Genomic DNA, 16,346 nt, shown 5'->3' with positions numbered 1-16,346 from the left:
GCTATTCTCTGTCCTCATATGCTTTGTATATCTCTCTCTATTGTTCTGCCGGTCTCACACACTGAAACACACACACACAAACATACGCTGCAAAAAACACACACACACATTATGGTGTAATTTATTGATTCTCCGAGACACAGAGCCCCAGTCCACTGGGAATCTCCAGCGATAAGCATGACCGCGCTCTATTGGCAGCAGCGATACCAGAGAAAGACAACTGAGGTAATCAGACTGAGAGCTTCAGAAATTAGAGACAATACTTCTTCAGAGAAAGTATGCTTACTGGAATAGAGAGCCTGCTTCTCATGTTCAAGTTTTTCACCGGTTAAAGGCAACCTAACTTAACTTTGCCATGTCTGACTGATGGTTCTTGGCTATTTAGTAACACACTTTCAGAAAGTTGACAAATCCATAAAAGATAGATTTTAAAAACGAGGGTCAGTGTTGAATTTGGTGTGATTTGGACAAACAATACGTTAAATATTAGTATAAATTGCATCATCCATCACGACAACAGGGCGCGTCCACGACAATGGCAACTGGGTTTTGAGTTCTGAGTCAAGCTTCATCCAACTTCGAATAAACAGCTGAAGTGTTACAGTTATGTGGAAGTAGATGGACCCAGATGCAGAGTTTTTAAACAAAAAGAGTATTTAATATAAAAAGAATCTTAACTAGCCAAAAACACAAAACATAAACACTAAAAGATTGGAAAAACTAGAAAGACAGGAGCAAGAGGACAAAAACACAAGGAAGCATACAAGAGGCTCAGGAGATTAGGACAGGGCAGGATAGGACAGCACCATGGAACATCGACAAGAACAACAAGAGGGACCAGAACAAGGACAGCAAGAACAATCCGACAAGGACACAGGGAAGGACAGAGGCTTATATACACAGAGGGAAGGCAGGGCCAATTAAACACAGGTGAAACACATGAGGACTGGGGAAGACAATCACCGACAGGAAGTGAAGACGGACACAACACACAAGGAACAGAGACTACAAAATAAAGCAGGAAAAAGAAACACAGAGGACAAACATGAAAACAACTCAAACATAAACAACAGAGATGTAACAGATAAACAGAAAACACTTACAGAATTTAGCCTGACAAATACAATCTAAATTGCCAGACTATTACATGAAGAGCTCTTTTGTGCAGCTTCAGGGTTTTGAGGACTGAGTCTTTACTTGCTGCGGCTCAACTGCTGCAGGTCACTTGTACAGTTTCAGAAAGAAAGCTTCAACCAGCGAAACCACAGGTCAAGCAAAGAGCCCATTCCAAACAGACAGGTTAGGAACATTTGGATGAGAGCTTGGAGGAGCCAAGATTGCAAAGATGTTCATGTCAGCATAGTTTGAGTGTGGCTTCACAAACTCCAAGTACCTGACACAGCAGAAGTAGCAAATCTAACTCATTAATATGATACCGTATATAGAGTCTGACCCATACAGGATTTTGGGAGCTGATGCTGTTAATGATTTGTTTTTATATCAGCCAATATTATCTATATAGGTTGTTTTTGGTTGCTGTTCCATTTACAGTGGAGGTGATTTATGATGGGTTTTCTCTCTCTCTCTCCTGCACAGGGACAACAAAGGCTATAAGAACAATATAAAGTATAAGAGGAGTTTGTGCTCCTTACTGGGCAAATAATTTGGACACAATTTCTATAGTAAATCTTTTTCTGTCTTATACTCTAAGATAAAAGGTTTTGATAACCACACATATTATTAAACATATTCAACGATAGTATTAGATCTGTGATAGGCTAACACTGACAGAAATATCAGTGAGGCTCTTATAATAAGACAACTAAATTATCAGTGGGGATAACCAGCTTGGAATAATGTAGGTACTTTCCCACACAACAGTAGGTTTACCTGTTTATCTGATTCAGTCTGCATTTATCATTATAAGACAATAACTGACATTTTAAAGTATAGTATGTGAAGATGGACCACATCACAGCCCCCAAAAAGTGAAGTCAAAACCTCACTATTGGCTGGCTGCAGTATAGGTCAGGAATTCTGCCTCCTCCATGTTAACAGATGGGCCATTTTTTCAAATACATTTTTCACGATGATGGTCTCTGTCATTCTAGGCAGACTTTATCACACTGATGTATATTGAAGTGTACAGCTTTCCTGTATTTTTGGCAAAACAAATGGGGTTAATCGGTGTATTGGTAGGACCTTGTTAATACGGATCACAACTGTGCAGATTCTGTCTCCAAATAATGTGAACTTTTAAACGCATTAACGTTATAAATAGTTCATGTATTTCGAACGCCATGAATTTACCCTGTAAAATATAACAACTGGACACTTTTGTGGAACTTGGCATCTTTCCTGTTCAAGTGGAGTTGCACCATGGCCAGATGTTATTGGCAGTGACTGAATGTAAGATGGTGCAGTGGAAGAGAGGATTACCCAGGATTCCCTGAGAGTTTAACAAATGGCCGAGCTACACAATAGCATAGAAAATGTGGTTGTGGCTTTTCTGAAACAATCTAATTATGAAATTATAGACTTAACATAATATTATAGAAATTCATGTTCTGCTCTTTAAACCCTTAATCTCCTTTATCCGTAATGTCTTTCTATCTATCTATCTATCTGTCTATCTATCTATCTATCTATCTAATTATCTATCTATCTATCTATCTATCTATCTATCTATCTATCTATCTATCTATCTATCTATCTATCTATCTATCTATCTATCTATTGTTTTTTTTACCTCATTATGTTTGTAATGATGCCTGCACTCATTTTAAACTGAGATATTTGGGCGGCTCTTTTGTTTGTGCCATGTGCCACCATGACGGTTTCTTATTGAAAGGCATCACTCAAAGTTACTACAAGTGGTGCTGCCTTAACCACAGACACCAGAAGGACAACCCTCTAAATAGTTTTCATCAAGCGCTAATTAGTAATCAAAATGAATTAATGAAGCACTCAGCTGGACTCTGATGGATGATAATCAGCTCAGCATACTCCTCAGCCCCTCCTATTGTATCTGAGAGACGCCGCAATCTCATACTTTGAATGACCTACTGACCCTGTTCATAATATACAGGCTGGATGCGGCACAGGCACCATAGCCCCCCCCCCCCCCCCCCCCAACACACACACACACAGACACACACACACGCGGTTCAGATACATTGTCACCTTTCAAAAATGCTGTTGTGCTACAAACACAGTTGCAGACTGAGAAGAGGAAGAAGAATCATTTCCTGCTTGTTAGCCTGTGACAGGAAGTGCAGGAAAATGTGGACTTGGAAGACGTCCAGGGTGCTTTCCTTGCTCAACCTGGTCTGCCTTCGAGTCACACCAGCAATAACGCAGAGCCTCCAACCAGCCACGTCGGCCTACTGGAGCAGAACAGCTCGGCTAGCTCCCCCAAATCACCCAAATATGTCACTTCTGTGTCGTCAAGGTCAAGCGGCCGCTCTCATTTTATCACTCTAAATGTCCACATCTAAATACAGGCTCACGGGTTTATATGGAGATTCATCTTGTTATGGTTTTTTTTCCTGAGCACTTCAATTTTGTCATACAAATGTATTGTAATGACACACAGAAAGACACAACATACCCTGTCTGGCATCTGAATGGTTGGAAAAAACATTTTCAAACTTCAACATGAATATACTGTATATATTAAAAAAGTATTGATTCATTTTATATGTAATCCAAATAATACATTTCTCAGAATTTCTTGAAGGTGCACAATGCTTTCTATCAACGTACACAATGATTTTTTTTAAATAACTAAGAGGGATGAAATGGAGAAAGACGAGAGGCGAGAGAAAGCGATAGACAGTTGGGTCTGGAGTGTGCTGCTGCTGGTGTGTCTGACTCTGTCTGACACTGACTTCAACTTGATTCCACCGGAGCGGGAGCTGCACTCTGAGCCTGGGAGAGCCCTCCGCTGTATCGGGCAGGAATGTGCCTCGATGTACCTACTTGACGTGTAAATGTCTATAATTAAGATAATAACGACTTTGCTTTGAGGATGAAAAATAAGCTGCTATCAAACACCTGTTTTAAAGAAGCCTCCCACATCCTGAAGAGGCAAGGATACAGTAAGTCTCGGCCCAAAACGAAATCATCATGCCTCTATTATATTATCACATGTAAGATTGTGTATAGCCATCACTGGGTTTTATAGAAATTGCAATGCTCTTTAAGGGTTGTGTTGTTTAATAATCACTTTGCTTTTTAAAAGGTTAATGTGCCTGCTCCTTTTCCCAAAGAGTCTCCCAGTACACTTCGAAAGACATAAACAAACAGGAGATAGACAGGGCTCATTGTCTGTCTCTCTCCGTGTGTGTGTGTGTGTGTGTGTGTGAGAAAGAGAGAGGGAGAGAGAGGGAGAAGTGGGATGGGGGGGGCAAGCGCGAGACAGCCATGTTCTCCCAGCCTCCTCGAGCCAGTAACCATGACAACAGGATGGCTGGGAGACACGGCTCAGGCTCAAATGGGGCCGGTGTCTTTCTTTTCCTCCAAAATAGACCTTGGTCGCGTTTCAAGATCGGCTTGTCCTCCCTGAAAGCGGACAGGAACTAACCGCTCTTTCTCTTTCCTCCTCTCGGGGCACGGAAAGAGGAGAAAAACACACAAACGCACACACACACACACACACACACACACACACACACACACACATCACCGCAACATCCCACGGCCCGCACGGTGCGTATCTTTCAGCCTGCGAGAACTCCACAAACACTGCTGTCCTGCGCCCGTGTGTGAGTGTTCGTGTGCGTGCGTGTGCACGTGTGTTTCTGTGTGTGTCTGTGTGTGTGTGTTTGTGAGACAGAGCATTTTTTGGTGTCAGATTAAAAAAAGACCAGCAGGACGTTAAACGCAGCCTCCATTATAATAGACTAAACATAGCTTATATTCCTCCGTCGGTATCAGCCGTTAAATTCTGTTTTAACGCCAACAACGGCATTCTCGCTGAAAACGTCAACACTGTAACCGTGTGTGCTTTATCAAATGGACGCATCGTGTCTCCACTCACCGGTGAAACGCGCTCCGTCACAGGCTGAGGATGAAGAGTTTTACAGCCGCGGTCCTCTCTCTCTCTCTTTCTCTCTCCCCCCGCCGGGTCTCCACATCCACACCGGGGGACAAGCACTGACGGACGAGCTCTTGTTGTCTCTCTCCCCGCTGAACGTCCTCACAACTGCATGCGCGTGCTACCGTTGTACGCCGCCGCCACACAGCGACCCGAGCGCGTGGTGTAGCCTGCACAGTCTCGCGCAGGCTGGCAGGGGCATGCAGGAGGTCCAGGCGGCGGGGAGCTGATGTAGTGATGAATGGACGGATGAACGGAACCGTCCTCCTCCTCCTCTTCCTCCTCCTCCTCCTCCTCTCCTCTCCTCCGCGGTGTGTGTGTGTGTGTGTGGGGGGGGGGGGGGGGTGCACTGTAGCCTGCAAAGAACACCAAGCAGCAGCAGCTGTGTTGACACCCGTCACTCTCCTCATATAACTGTCCCAGACCTGGAGTGTGTTCAAGTAACCGCTTCAACTTTAGCTCCATCCCATAGGAACTGATGTTTACTTGAGATCCAAGGGTACACAAACCACCTGGAGAGGATCCCAATATATGTCCTCACAAGCATAGATTTTATTCCTCCATCAGATTTGGAACTTGTCTAGCTTTTTGTGTGTGTGTTTGGGGAAGATGATTTACAGACAGCCAAATAGTGCTGTCCAAGGTCTAAAGTCCTGCAGCTGTCATATCCGGGAGCACTGAGCATTATTGGTCACACTTTAGTTTGGGTAGATAGGAATTTGGTGTATGAGGGAAAACATGATGCATCAAACTGTCAATACCCGGATTCTTTCGACCCGGAGTTAACTGTGTTCAGCATAAATTACATTTATATTCATACATTCATTATAACAAATAACAGGGAGCTCAGCTTTGACTTGGTACCAATAAATTACGATGGGGCTTAAATTCTATTTCATTCCACATGCTATTATCACAGCACACTACCTTGACCTTTGACCTGCTGGTTGTTGTTATCTTTTAATATAGTTGCTCTATAGGCAGTTAGTGCAGGTCAAAATTTTAAACTATTTCTGCAATGTAACTTTAAGAGATCATATGTTTTTAAGGCTTTTATTGTTGTAGATTGCCTTTGACCATATTCTTACCACAGAGGAGCCTGAGTCTCAGTACTGCTGACATTTCTCAGTTCCTCTTTTTTCCTCTCTTCTTGTTAAGGCATTCAGGAGGAGAGTGTGATACTGCTTCCTTTGTGGCAGGACTGTAATTACAGCCTATCCAAAACAGAAGTAATGAACCACTGTAAGTAACACAAGCAGTTATTTGGGCTGGAGAACAAGGAGGATTAGATGCAGTGTTATCTGTCATTTCAGGAAAACTGTGCATCATGGTTGCCTTTGCCAACATGACATCAATCAAACTTTATTTTTACATCCCGTATTCACCAATCACCTCATAGGGCTTAATAATTTGAACAAGATGCAACATCCTCTGTCCTTAACCCTCGACTATAGTGAGGAATACCTACACAACAGAAATGCATCTCTGTCCCAGGATGGACAAAGGTAACAAAGCACACCAGCAAAATAACAGTATTTTAAACATCTTTGAGAGAAGACATGGGAGAGATGTGTTTGTGTTGCCTCTCTGTCAAGCTGAGGAGTTGATTGGCAGTCAAAGAGAGACAGAAAGAGTTTGTGAGGTTGAAGAGACGTCTGCACGGAGCTTGTGATGATGACATGTGTTCTGTTTGAAACTGAGATAACAAGAAATGTTGAAATCTTGGCACCAGGCTACTGACAGACAGACAGCTCATGTTATCTGCAGGCCTATACTTTGACTTAAATCGTTCTCTGCCCTTGCTAAAGCTCAAAGGGCATTTCTTCCAGTCATGTCCACCACTCACTTTTCACTCCCTTTCAACCGGCTCCTTCAGCCTCGCTCATCTTCTACCAGTAAAAGCAATGAAGTAAAAATAAGCCAAGAGACAATTTCAACTAATTGTATTGTCTGATATAAATAGATAGTGGTTGGAACGATCAAACGCTGAAAGCATATAGTACGGTGCTTTGAGAGTTTCCTCCTAATGGTCCACCGTCAAGGTCATAAACAGAGGCAAAGCAGCACAACACAATAACACATATGGCTCTGCACTGTCCACTGCCAAGATTTTACAACGGTTTCTTCAGGGAACGTCCACACAGCCCTTTAAAGTTCCAAGCTTTCCAAGCTTCAGTGTAACGTCTGCATGGAACCTCTGCCTCAGATCCACTGATCAATACCACATTAGAGGGAGAAGAAGGAAGAGGAGAAGAATGGAGTGGCTGAGAAGAGATGAGGAGAGAAGAAGGGGACTTAAGAAGGAGAGAGGGATGGGTAAAGCATTGGTGATGATGTGGATAGAACAAAAGGGGCCGCAGGTCGGTGTGTGTCTTTGAAGACAAGGGGAGGAGAAGGTTAGAGGCAGCGAGACAGGTGGAGGGGGGTTACGCAAGGAGAGAGATGGAGAGGGGAGGGGGGAAGGAGAGGGGCTGAAGATGACAAAGAGAGTTCAGAGGATGCACATATGACCGGAGAGAGAGAGAGAGAGAGAGAGAGAGAGAGAGAGAGTGTGGGGAAATAGTTTTTGGGGAAACCCACTGCAGACGCAAAGTCAATCCTAATTACTAATTCATTAAGTTGGCTGGCTCCCTTCCCCCCTCTACAGCCACCACAAACACATGCACACACACACACACACACACACACACACACAAACACACACACAAACACACACACACATGCACTCACTGCTCCCTCTTCTGTCCCTCCCTCCATGTCCCATGAGAAGGGGAGCGATGGATGGATAGAGAAATGAAGAGGTGTGTCTGCAGCTAAGTGACATCTGCACGGCCGAGATGGCGGCAATGTGTTGGGAACACTGGAAATCCCTGATGTGACAAAGGGAGGGGGGCGGCTGATGAGGAGAGAAGCTAACAGCTTGCGTTTTGGTTTGTTGGGATGGGTGGTCTCCTGTGATGGTGAACATAAGTGTATTAATGTGGGCTGTGGTGTCAGAAAACGTATACGTACGGGTTTCATCATGTGTGCATTTATCTTTGTTTGTGTGTGTGTTCAAATGGGCAATCAAGTGTAAAGTGTAATGGCATAAGGAGCGTGTGTGTGTGTGTGTGTGTGTGTGTGTGTGTGTGTGTTGGCATAAAATGAAATGAAAGCAAGTAGTGTGGTAGATAAATCAATATGCTGATGTTGGTGCTCTAATAATAACATTGTGAGCCTAATCAAAGTGAGGGGGAGGTGCGAGACGAACTGATGGTGTGAGTCTTCAGTCTCAGACTTTCTAGGTGTGTGTGTGTAGGCGACAGAAGTGCACACATACATGTTTTCCGCCAGACAAACACGCACATCAACACCTCCTACAGCATTCCCCTGCTCATGCTCACACATGCAACTCAATATGAAGAAAAAGGACACAAATGCACACACACAAGGACACATTCTTCGACCCGAGTGTGCATCCACAATCACACACACACAAACACAAAAGAAGATGCATTGCTGCTGACTGAGGTGGAATTAAATAGAGAAATCCTCCAAATAAGCATCGATCCACATAGTTTACAGTGGATCTGCTACGGCAGGGCAAACAACAGGAAGCTCTGTGAGACAGCTGGGGCACACACACACACAATCACACACACACACACACACACACACACGCACACACACACACACACACACATATATACACATGGGATGCATTGTGGGCCCATATTTTTAACACACACACACAAACCACAAAATGCAATACATCTTGTGGATGTTTGATCTGAGGACTTCACAGTAGAATGTACTTTAGAGTTTAAAAGCATGCGCACACATCTGATGTGTATTTGTGTGTGTGTTTGTGTGTGTGTGTGTGTGTGTGTGTGTGTGTGTGAAGATGGACATAAACCATGTCACTGATCACAAACCGAACCTCCCATGACAATGTTCAAGAAGTATTTGTTGATCAATCGGCTTATGCCATAAAACTGAATACATTATTTTTCAAATACTGTTTTGCAGGGATGCTAAGAGACCTTTACTGCTGCAATGTTTGAAGAAAGCAAACTTGTATTCTTTAATAATATTTTGTGTAGTAAGTGCAATATTTAGCATATTGTAGAGGAATTAGGATGGATGGGAGAAAATTATCTGGTCTGTAGGTCATCTAAAACATAATACAATCAAATGTTTATATGCTGTAAATCCTCTTTCAGCTGCATGCTTCAGAAAAAGTTAGAAATAGCTGGTGAACTCAGCGGCACATGTAGCAGCTAAAGAATCACGTATTTCCTGACAGAGCTGCAGGAAAAGTTAGTGATCAGAAACATCCACTCCCCTCTCTCTAGCTGGAGGCGTAATGAGGGTCAGTTGTCAGTCGTGATGTTCTGTCATTTTTACAGTTGTATTTATTTATACATTATGTAAACACAATACATTTTATTTAGTAATATAATAATTTGGGCATATAGCTTGTTTAGCTGTTTCCCCATGCTTCTAGATGAGGGCACTTTCACATATATAACCTATTTTGTTTGAACTTCTCTGACCTCACAGTTTAGTCTGAACCAAAACACCAGGTGTGAGAGGAGCCTTTGACGATGGTTTGAACCAACGGACTAAAAATGAGTCAGACCAAAAGAGCTGATCCAGGTCAAACTGACCCATGGATCAGATCATTTGCAGCGTGACATTTTCTTTGATAGTTCCACCAATTACAGGAAGTTGAGACTGCATTAAACAATAGACAGTGTAACAGAAGCAGAAGTCTTCATCTCTGAGTGTATACCGTTAGAATGACGCCCCAAAGCAATACCATAATGATATTATAGTTGCAACCAAATGAACATACATTCATTTTCTCTATGGAAATAGCATTGTTTTCCATTTGCTTCACAGATCACATATAAACAACGAAACAAAGAAATGAATTTTGATTTGGCCCTAAGCTTATCACCTCCAAGCTTTAAGTCAGTGTTGTTCATGGGAGATAAATGTTTTCACCATGAAAAACAAATGAGTGTTATTTGGTACTTCTGGGAAACTGAGCGCAGCAAGACACATTTTAGCACTGGGGCATCATCAGTAACACAACAACCTTGATCCACAACACGTATCGTTCCCTGGTTTCAGCTTCATGAAAAAACTAAAAGAAAAAAAGAATCATCACTCCAGCCTTCGTGTGGACATCATTATTTAGCTGCACAGCTTTGTGCTAGACTCCTGTGATCCCCCTGATGACCTCATCAGCATTCAGTACTGCTGAAGAGGAGGGGAACGCAACAGTGTGTATGTGTGTGTGTGTGTGTGTGTGTGTGTGTGTATCTGTGTCTGTGTGTGTCTGTGTGTTGCGCTCATCTGGGTCATTGTATCCACAGGCATGAAAAAGCAGTTTACGATGACACACATCTCTTCATGTGACACAGGCAAACAGAATGGAGTGGGGGAGGGTTTTCATACGAGCATCAGTCACTTCCACCTGTGACCACTTGTCCTTAACACTGAGCTGAAAAAAAGACCAAACAGAAAGATACTGTGTGTGTAAGTGTATGTGTGCCTCTGTGTGTGTGTGTGTGTGTGTGTGTGTGTGTGTGTGTGTCTATCCTAAAATTAAACAGCAGATGAAGAATTGATTGCCACCACATTGCATGGAATTTCTTAAGTGAAATGAGAAATTAATATGTACCACGTATATAATCTATATTTATATATATATATACCGAGAAACTAAAGCTGTGTTTATATGTGTTAACACGTGTGTGTGAGAGTGTGAGAGAAAAGGACAGCCAGACAGACAAGCAAGGAAAACAGTGGCATCTATGCCAACATGGTGCCAGAAAATGCCATGTGTGCCACAGACACTCTGTTTGTGTGTGCGTGAGGGTGTGTGTGTGTGTGTGTGTGTGTGTGTGTGTGTGTGTGCGTGCGTGCGTAGGTGCGTGTGTGTGTGTGTGTGTTTGTGCGGGCAGCCAGGTTAACAGACAAGTCTGGTCACCAGAGCAACAGTGGCACACTCTGCCCCTCTATGCTAAGTTGTAAATATGGAAGTAATATAAAATAAGGAAGACTAACTTTCCCTTTAATCACGAGGCAGTTGAGAGTTCCTGCACAATGGGCTAAATTATCATATCTCCCTCATGCCGATCCAAGTTATACACTATACAAGTTATAATGTAATCCAAGCAAACATAACATTGTGAACACATATGTCACTCCAATTTGCTTAAAATCGTTTTCTTTCCCTGAGACATGTGAGGTGTAATGCAAGTGTCTGTAAGGCCTGACATTCAAATTCGACTTGAAACGACATCACCTACACATTGTTGTAAGTTCTACATCTGTGAAGCTTAAGCTACACACAGGTGAACATCATGATTGTGGTGGGCACAGCTAACAATGCTAACAATCAGGCTTTGGGCAAAGCAGATCACTGTTTTTTGAGAAAAAACACTGATAGATCCACTGCTCACAACCCAAAACAAAAATATGAGCAGCTCCTGCAGCTGTTGATGAGTATTTAGCAGCATAACAACCAATCCATTTCCCCCAGGATATGATACAGACAAAAACAGAGCTCAATGGAAAGTGAACATGACAACATGGGATGTTGAGTCAACTCAATGAAAACTATGCAAATAGGTCAACACATGGTGTCGTGGTACACCAGTCTCCCACAGTTGGTACTAGGTAAATTAGTTTGGGAACTTTACAGACATTCTTCTTTGTTGTCTGCTTATGTGAAGCCATGCTAATGTACATTCTCTTCCCAGAGCAGGCTCCATGGTGGTGGGCTCCATGCATTAAACGGGGGGGCGGTCGAGGAACGAACATGGGGGAGAATACCAATAATTTGACCACTGAAAAATTGCCTGCCCAAGTTGCTGAATCAGGGCCACAAAAGCATGATGGAAAATATAATGTTGAGGTTAAGAAACTGTCATCCTCGGCTGTGCTGCTGATGTTATTTGTGACATATTGCAATTATTTGTCTTTATATTTGCAAATGAAAATGTAAAATAAGTAAATGTTGGTACTGGAATAAGATATCAGATAGATTATGCAGATTAAGTCTCAGCAGAGACTCCATGGTGTGTCCTCACTCGTTCTGTCCTGCATGTTCGATTATTAGAGGTCAAAGGTCATGGCATGTGTTGACATTTGAGCAGGGCTTGGGCAACACACTGCAGACTCCAGAGCCCAGGACACCAGGAAGAGTAGCCGCTGTTACAACACAGTGGCTAATGGGGATCAATGAACTTAAAGTGAAACCCCCTCACACACCAACACCAAACTGTGTCCCCCAAAGGGAAAAATGTAAATCAAATAAGTTGGTTATTTTTATAATATAGGAATATGCAGCATGGAAGCATAATATTTAAAAAAAATGCAGTTAAACCAATACAAAAATAGAGAGAGGCTTTATAATACATATTGCACAGCAGAGCAAAAGGTGGAAAGTGCAAGATGAAGTATTTTAGAAAGATAGTCAGACAGATCCTTGATAATACATTTTGATCTTTTAATTCAATTAATATAATTCGTATGTATTAAAAGTGGACACAGAGTCCCTGCAAAATCATCTCAACACAGGATAAAAGTCACAGAGCAACCTTCAGTCCCTTACCATTTCAGTTTATATCAAATTGTATTATTTGCTCAAAGTACCACAGTGATATGTGGGGCCTCTGGGGGGTCTGAATTTAAAGATCTTAATGGCTTACATGAATAAAATTAAGGAAGCATTTAAAGAAACTCAAATGAACATTCCAGAAAATTCATTTTAATCCTCTTTCAATCTACATTTGTTGTCTTTTATTGACTCAGAAACAACTTGAAGTAAAACCATTCGATTTCACAAGCAGCAAGATACAATGAATAGCACATGTAACAATTAGATACATACATATACAACATTATTACACAGAACTTTACAAACAAATGTCTACTGGGTCAATGGATATATGTGAACACCTATATTCTTTTTAAAAGCTATTTATTTGATGTATTTTATCTTTATTACATTGTTGTAACATTGTAATTAATGTAAAGGGGTAAAAATATACACAAATAACACATTTCAATCGCGTTTTAACTTCTGATAAACAATGAATTCAAACTTATTTATATACTATGACTACAAATATATTTATGTGGCAATGTTTAATCACTTGTTTGATGAAATCAGGCGAGACCCTTTTGTTTCTGAGTTACTGTTTATCTTTCTCCAGCAGAGGGCGCCCCTCAAGCATAATACCATTTGAACGTGAGCACATTCTCTCAACGCTGATGCGGATGACGACATAACGTGTTGACAGCAGCCGGGACTTTCCCAAGGTGTGTCCTTCAAACCAGATTTAAAGGTAAGAACGTGAAGAGAATTAATGATGTTTTCAGTAACAGGAAAAAATACTTTCCTCTAATGAATCATTGCTGTTAAAAGCACCTGGGGCCTTTAGAAGGTGTTTTTTCAGGCTGACGGGAAGAATTTAGAAGCTCTGACAACATTCAGTATTAAGATTAAGATTTATTTATCCCAAACACATGCACAGACATGCACAGGCATGCAGGTAGGGGAATTTAACCTCTGCTTTTGACCCATCTGGTTCAGGACACACAGAGCAGTGAGCGACCATGTAGGGCGCCCGGGGAACAGATTTTGGGGGAGTAAGGTGCCTTGCTCAGGGGCACTAGACAGGGTAGGGAGAATCCTCTTAGATTTTTGGGCAGATCAATCCAGGTTCGTCTTTTGTTGTCTCTCCGTGGAGTCGAACCAGAGACGAACCAGAGACCTTCTCTGCCCATAGTCCAAGTTTCTGCCACTAGACCACCGCCTCTCCTTGTGTATGTGCACACATGATAAAATAGAATAGAAATACTCAGATAGCTGAGCATCCTGTTCACAGATCAATGCCTTGTTTTGACCCCAGAGGTTAAGAGGGGGGAGTTTGTGTTTACTTCTGTTTGTATATTTACTTTATCTTCTTCAAAGATCAAATATCAACAGGTAAATATACCGATAAGGGAAAGAGTAAGTGAAAACTATAATTAATGTTGTCACTTTGACTTATCTTACTGTAGATCAAGGGGAGGGTTTAACCTGTGGTTATAGATAAAGAGCTAGGTCTAGTGACGTGGATATTAACTACAGGTTCAAATTTGAGGTAAGAAGTAAACCTTTACCTTAAGGCTGATTGAAATGATGATTCATCTTAGTTGTATAGTGTGTATTAGTGTGTGGGTTTGTGTGCAGACCTTGAGCTTTCAGCCCTGATACCTGCAGTGACAAACAGAGAGACAAACACACCAGTGTCTGGTATCACTGTAACACTGGTTTTGGGGGAAAAACACATCTGATGACGGCTGTGGTTTCATTTTGCGTAAGTGGAAGTTCAGGGTAATTTCATCTGAAAGTGATGAAACTGTTACTAACCTTAAACTGATTGAACCTTTTTTTAGAACCCTTTTTGCAGTCATGCACTCTGGCATCATTAATTACACAATTTGAATAAAAACTCTGTACCACTAACATTATTGTATATATCGACTGAGATGAACGTCCATGGCCTCCATTGTTTCTGAAAACTTCAGGAAAAATGACAATCAACGCTCAGGGGAAGGAACTCAGAGCTTTCAGAATATTTAAGGGTGGTATTCACATGGACTGTTCTCTTACACACTGTTAGCATGATTCCATTTAAAGGCAGCGATATATTTATAACTATGACAATGTTTTCAATTATGAATGATTCAAAATACACCTTCAGATATGAAATGCTACTTTCTTTCAAGTCAAAGGAATCAGCTAATGGGTGTGACATCAAGGTTATAAGGTTATTGTAAAAGCATCAATATATTACTCAATTACTAAACTAATGTAAAATAAAGCCTGAATCTCTTTCCTACTTGTGCTTTTGAATTATGTCTTGTAATTCATTTTATCCTGCTAGTGTTAGTGTCGGTTCATCACAAGGTCCACAGTGTCGCTTGGTACTTTACTTGTTTTTATTATGCAGTTATTAACTTAATACAACTAGAATTAACGAAGACCATAAGAGAAGGACGAGTAGTGAATAATGACAGCCAGATTTAATTTACCGTAAACACTCCCTGCAGGACACACCCACACAGCTCTCATGGGTCAGTGAAGTCAGGAAACCGGTGAGTCATGGTTGAACGTGTTTTGAGACACGTGTGATATAATTTACCATAATTACTCAGATGCACATTACTGGCACTAACCCATCCAACTGGATTTATCTCATCCGACTCCATGAGGCGCAGCAAGCGCACAACAATGACTGCTGGAACGGTAAGCGGGTCAACAACCTGTTGACGGAAAAGTCCCCATAAATAAATATCCACATTCCATCTCCCATGTGGTGCTGTGATTAATGGGTTCATGCAAAGCCAGCAGGACTTCCTAGAGGAAGATAAGGAATGGAGAAGGGGGGGGGGGGTAAACAAAGCGACGCAGAGACTGTCAGCCAGATCAAATTAAAACGTCTGAAATCGCTCCCATTGCGGCATATGGAAAAGTTACACCTCCTGTCAGGGGAGGTGTCGCTCCGTGTGTCCTTGACTGTGGCTACATGTAACAAGGGAGCAGATCGCAGCTTGTGTCTGCAGACAGAAACCTGAGAGTGAGTAGCTGTTAATTTGTTAGTTAAAATGTTGGGTAAGTATCCATAGGTCCCACACCCGCTGCATATATCCTCTCTCACTATGGTAGGTTGTGCAGTAGCACTCCATCAATTCCTTGTTTTCCACCCTAGTCTGTGAATGTCTCGTTCCAGTATAGCCCACTTCTCATGCCCTGGCTCCCCGACCCCTGACAGGGACATGCTGATCCTATTTTTGTTTCACTCATGCCTGAGGGAGGCTTGTAGCATTGAGGTCAAATCTTATCCCAAACTTTAACCATGACCAATTCATGCCTACTGCTAACCTTGACTTAGCCACGAATCATATCTTACCCATAACTAAACCCAGAGCTGGGAGATTGAGTTTTACCTGAGGACACACATACACACACACAAATGTGAAAAATTAAGCTATACAATATTTTTAGTAGTTGATAGACTGTGTTTATACATATGTGCGTTGTAGAGTGTTTGTTATTTCACTTCTTTGTTGTGTTATAGGAATGTAAGTACAAGAAATAAAGAAAAGGAGAGAGGGAGGAGGAAGGAGGAAGGTGGAGAGAAAAAAATCCGGGCAGTGATGTCAGTCCTTCCCACTCCCATTCAGTACAAATGCGACAGAG

At 42.0% G+C, this 16,346-nt stretch overlaps 1 protein-coding gene across 1 annotated transcript in view; it reads right to left on the bottom strand.

Annotated features, from left to right (window-relative positions):
- Positions 1-5,382, bottom strand: part of psd2 (pleckstrin and Sec7 domain containing 2) — a 36,071-nt gene extending 30,689 nt beyond the window's left edge. Inside the window, exon 1 of the mRNA XM_062393526.1 lies at positions 5,042-5,382. The gene's annotated coding sequence lies outside the window, so the exon portion shown is untranslated. The remainder of the gene's footprint in view (positions 1-5,041) is intronic.
- Between the last annotated feature and the right edge of the window lie 10,964 nt (positions 5,383-16,346).

Source organism: Platichthys flesus, chromosome 8 (assembly GCF_949316205.1).
Source record: "Platichthys flesus chromosome 8, fPlaFle2.1, whole genome shotgun sequence".
NCBI classification, from domain to species: Eukaryota; Metazoa; Chordata; class Actinopteri; order Pleuronectiformes; family Pleuronectidae; genus Platichthys; species Platichthys flesus.
Note: the sequence above shows the minus strand (reverse complement) of the source record. Positions and strands in the feature narration are given on the sequence as shown.